Source organism: Barbatula barbatula, assembly GCF_947034865.1.
Source record: "Barbatula barbatula genome assembly, chromosome: 13".
NCBI classification, from domain to species: domain Eukaryota; kingdom Metazoa; phylum Chordata; class Actinopteri; order Cypriniformes; family Nemacheilidae; genus Barbatula; species Barbatula barbatula.
This window is the reverse complement of record NC_136776.1, coordinates 19,923,537-19,929,536: the sequence shown is the minus strand read 5'-3', so window position 1 is coordinate 19,929,536 and position 6,000 is coordinate 19,923,537.

Below are 6,000 nucleotides of genomic sequence, written 5' to 3'. Positions count from 1 at the left end.
ATTATTCACAGAAAACATTCCTGATATTCTTTTAGAAATAATGTATACATCGGACTTTGTTATGTGACTATTAAAATAAAAAAATCTAAACAAAGTCTTTAAGATAATTCAGTTTTATCACTATACATAAAGGCTAAATGTTATTGTATTTTTACTCCTAATATTTATTTAATTTCCTTAAATTTCCTAAAACTAAAGGACATTTACCTCCGTGGTAAATTGTGTGTTCGGTTCCCTGCTTGCATTTTCTATAAAAAATTTATAAAAAAGGATTAAGGGACAAAGTTCTTACGGTTTATATATTACACATTACATGTGGCTGATGTCAATTCTGCATAGTGAAGATGTCTCTCACCGGTTACAAGCACATCATCTGTAGGCATCTCCTCTGCGTTCAGGCTTTCAAGGCTTTGGTGTGCTATAGATATGAAAAGAAAACATAGCTTATGTATATTGCGGTGTATGACTGACATTAGCCACATATAGAGAAAATGTGTTCTACCAGTGACAAACAAGTTAACGTCTTAAGACATATTCTTGATGTCTGCCACACGTAAAGATGTCTCTCACCTGTAACAAACGCATCATCTGTAGGCATCTCCTCATCGTACAGCCTTCCAAGGCTTTGGTATGCTATAGATATGAACAAACTTTGCTTATACATTGCTGTGTATGACTGACATTAGCCACATATAGAAACAACTTTTATTTACCTGTGACAAACACGTCACTCTCTGAAGACATCTGGACATCCTCCATTGAGTCCTTAGCTATATACATATATATAAATATGAATTAAAAACCTGACAAACACACATCGTTGTTTATATACATTATTATACATTGCTGTGCAGAGCTGACATTTGCCACATATAACGTATAACACGTTTATATTAACCTTTGACGAACACATCATCGTTTGAAGACACCTCAATGTATTCAGGCGATTCCAAGGCTAACATTATACAAATATGAAGAGAAGTAGAAAACAATATAAACGGACACCGTTGTTTACGTATCTCCTCGCTTTCTTAAACTCGTTCTCCTCATTTTCTCAAACTGCATTTTACATTTCTTTGAATTCATGCCAAAGTGACCTACCCATTTGAACACCCATATGGTCAGCGAGCAAACTGCGAGTGAGACTTCTGCTAACGCGCGCGACTTTTGAAGCTTCCAGCGTCTTACGTCACAATCACAGGCGATGAAAAACAACTGGCAACGTTCGAGCTAAATTTAAAGGGACAGTTCACTCCAAAATAAAAAAAATACTGACATTTCATCACACGACCAACAGTTTATGTATGCAATTTAATTTCTCTGACCAATAGAAGAGATGTAAAAATGTGCTTCATTTCACAAGTGCATTTGGATAACAACAACAATTCGATCCATAATACGAATATCTCGACTAACAGTATTTGGGATCTGTTTTACAATCGGGTTATAAGTGTGTATCCAACAAGTTGAATCTTATACTCTCCAGTTAACTTTCATCAACATTAAAACAGTATTAAAATATTAAAACAGTGCAGTGCGAGCGTCTGCCAAAAGGGGGTTTCCAGTGGTTGTCATGGTGACGCGCGTTTACGTTGCCAGCCGCATCTGAGGAAACCCAGAAACCGCTTTCTTCGTTAATTTCTCGTAAAATTTCAGGTAATGTTACTACAATAGTTCATATATTTGCAAACATTGATGTCACACCAAGTAAGTCAATGTTTTTTATGTGTTTGGTATAAAATAACTTACTCACTGTGGAGAAATATTGAAATGTATAATGTGTTGATTGTGAATTTGGCTCATGTATTTACATTAACATGAGTTGGGGTTGTATTTCAGGTCACATTGATGTCGAATGGGGTCTTAATAAGTGAATCATTTATTTCTTAACATTTAAGCTCATACAGAAAACAGATTGGCAGACTAAAGAAACGTTTAATGTGTTGCTACACAAGGAAGAGATTAATAGACAATGTAATGTGCTTTCTTGAAGAAGAGACTTTTTCATTTGTTTCGTTGAAAAGTGTAGGCTATACATGTACATAGAATGGCTATGTTTAGCTATACAACTGGCCCATGATCATCGCCCGGCTCGAAAAGTTTATAAAGTGAATTTTAAGGGAAGATTTCTTTCATTTCACATTTTGGTTTGTTGAGTTTATGCTTCTTTTCTGTCCACGTCACAGTTTTATAATGCAGACACCAAATGCAATGAAGATAGACCTCAATAGAGTGGTGGCCTGCAACAGACAACCCCTGAAAATCCTGGAGGAAGTGCTGAAATTTAACTGGGTTCATGGCAAAACCCAGGCGGTATGTGTAGTTTACAGTAATTGTGTGCTTTACATGAACATTTTTATTACACTTTACAAATACATAAGTGTTTTTTAAGATACAGCTTTACACATTTTAACTTCAATTTGTGAAGTCATTTTTGAGATTAGATCAGCATTTTAGTCGTCAGTAATTTTTTATTAAAACATCTATTTCTCAGGAGAAGGATGAGTTGCTGAACAGTACCCTTCCCTCCTTTGCTTCTGGTGCTGTGAGAAACAATAATTTCATCGCTCTTCAAGTCCTCCTAGAAGAAGTAATCTAACTAACTGTTACAATGTTAACTAACACAGCAAATGGTGAAATTTATAATTGAAAACATTTTGCCTTTTCTTGTACATTTTTCACAATCCTTTTGCAGGTGGATGTCAATGCTTCAGACTATGATGGAAATACACCTCTCCATACAGCCTGTGAGATGGGAAACGTGGACATGGTTAGGTTCCTACTGGGAAGAGGTGCTTCACCTGAGGTAGTGAACCTCCATAAACAATGCCCAATGCAAGTGGCCATTAAGAACAGGTAAACACAAGTCTTTATTCAATTTAAACAGTCTGTGAACTCAATGAGTTTGTTAGCTGAATTGACATTCAACTAAAAAAGCATCAGGCAGCGTTACACCAGACCTTTTGAAAGGGGATGTTTCCATCACTATTCCACGAACAAAAACTTTTCAACTGTTCATTTGTCAATGTCAAAAACTGTTTTCAAAGGTGGCATATCACAAAACTATATTTGCCATGTTGAATTAGAGATGCTCAAGTGCCCATACATGTAACTGGCAACCTGAATGGGTGCATGGAAATAAATGTGTAAATTGCTAAAAATATTTATTTTGATGTGACCTGCTCGCAGATTTATCACGTATAGACTTCTGTGTCTTGTAGGCATTTTAAAGTTATCGAGCTCCTGCGGTGGAAAGGCATCACTGTTAAGCTTCACCCAGTGAGAATTGGCATGGCACTGATTAAGTAAGCAGTAATTCAGTCAATATTTTCCTTTTTTCACTAATACAGTGGATCTAAAAAGTCTACACGCCCTTGATCAAATTGCAGGTTTTAGTCATGTTAAAAATGTAATCCAGATGAATCATGTCGGAACCTGTTCCACCTTAATTGTTAAATTGCAAGCTATACATTCAAGTGAATAACAATAAGAATCTTTTAGGGGTAAAAAAGTAAAGTTAGTTGAAGGACCTCTAAATTTAAACAGTACGCAGTCTTTGTAGGTAAGAGTCAATCGGTTTTGCACATCTTGACTTGCGATACTTTTGGGAGCTTTTATGTATTTCTTACTCATTTTAGACCCACTGTGTATGTATATAAGAAATGATAAGCATTTTTTCTTTGATATATTACATCTATGAGCCACAAATGGTTTTGTTTCAACTGTCCCTCTACAGAGCGGTACGAACGAGCGATTATGCCGCACTGCATGCCTGGTTCCTGTCAGGGGTGGACATGGACACCCCTGACTATGATAAGAGGACAGCCATGGATGAGGCTGAACGCTTATGCGAAAATTCCATGATCGCAAAGCTTCTACATTACAGAACCACGCCATTGGTAAGAATAACTTTCTTAGTAAACAATAAGAAGTGGACATTATAAATAATCTGCATGCTATTTGTATAGTACAAGTAAAAAATCTGACAAATCTTTTTTCTCTGATAATTAAGATTCTTTTCTTATGTGATTATTAATGCAAACCCTTGGCTGTATGTTATGTTTATGTTACTTTGAGCTACAAAAATATATGTAGATATAAAAGGGCATCTACAAGAGTTATATCTGCGTCAAAATGTTGAGCCCAAATACTTTAAAAAACAAAGTTCTCACATCAGGTCACTTAAGCCACAAAACACAGACCTGAACTTTGATCAATATCAGAAATGACAAGACGGCAGCTTCCCGCAATAGAGAGTCAATGGAGAGGTTTGGATTGTCTCCCTGGCCTGAATGAGCATTGTCTCTATACTAAATCATGCATCAACAAACAACAGTAGAGATGGCGGGCGTTTCACACTGACGTACCTCCTCTGTGAACTACGAAACAAACAGAACATTTATTCAAGCCCAAGGACACACAACTGTATTAAATCACAAGCATGACATCAAGACAGCTCGATAAAAAATATATATACAATTGTTTGTTCAATTTAAGAATGTTATGAGGATGTGTAAATGAGTTTCATTTTCGTGTGAACTGTTTCTTAACACATACACACTTTTCCTTTCTCTTGCAGTCCTCTGTGCCCGAGTCAATATGAGGAGAAGAGTCTCGCTGCAATCGTTCCCCTTCTGCAGAAGACCCATTACTTTTTATGAACATGAATAGTTCTGTTCTCTTTTTGTGTTCTTTTGTCATTTACTAAATAAGATTTGTGTTTTATCTGCTTTATTAATGTGTTTGAATAAACTTTATAAATTAACATGCAATATAATTTTGTCTTGCATTCTCATCACTCTTTTATACTTCAGTTTTATTGCTTACTGTCAACTACAGGGGTGTATTCCAGAAATCTGGGTTAATTTACCATCAGATTAACCCTGAACTCTGGGTTGATAAACCCAAAACCTGCTTACTCGGGGTATGTCGGTTCCAAAACACCTGTGTCGAGTTAGTTTAATCAACCTACTGCTAATAACCTTGAGTTAATGTGCGCGCACGGCGAACATATAAAGGCATTGCTAATTAATATCTTTATTTGGGGAAATTCTATATTTATAAATGTAAAATAAAACCATTGGTTTAGATTTTTCTAAAGTTTAAATGAAAGTTGGAAGAAAACTAAATTGGTAGAAGTATTTGAGCTTTTAGAAGACCCTGATGTTTTGTAGGTTCATTGTTTCTATTCTTATTATTTTATTTTTTTAATTATTTGTTGCTCTTATTTCATTCTGTAATTGCATTTGCGTTGTGTAGTTTTTTGTATGTGCTCTGTTTTCCTTAGAACGTCTTATTTAAATTTGAAATGCCTAATTGCATCTATGTTTCTGGAAAAAGAAAACATCAACAAGAACACAATAAGCTAAAACATGAAAAAACGTTAAACTTATTAATAAAAGCATTGGATCTATACAATATCTTAAAATTATTTCCCTCTGACCATATCGTGTTTGGCTCAACAAACCTAGCATTTACAGTTGTAAATGTGTATATCTTTACAGAAAACCACGCATTCAGATTGTAAAATGTTAATTTCTTAACGAATTATATCTATCGAACATCAATATGTGTCAAACTTCATTTATAGGCCTACAATAAAACACTTTTGGCCAGTTTCCTATAGGAGACGCTGCAGTTCACTAGAATGACCGGTAGATGTCGACAAAGTACTTTATATGTTTTACTAAATGAAGCGTTTGGTTACAAAATGATGATGAATGATGAATGTATTTTTTTGTTTGTTATTATGTTATTAATACATTTTTCAATAATACAAATAATACATCAAGTTAATTGGCTTCGTCAGATGGTCAGAAATCCTTACCCAATCTGGAACTTCATACCCTCCCATACTCTTTCTAACCTTGGTAATATACATTTTCTTTTTTTAGGGTTTCGAGCCCGAAGGGCTGAAAACCTATTGTATTTGTAATTGTAATTATAATTTTGAAGTTAAAGTACCAGTGAAACTTGATTTTCAAGCATAACGTTTCACCA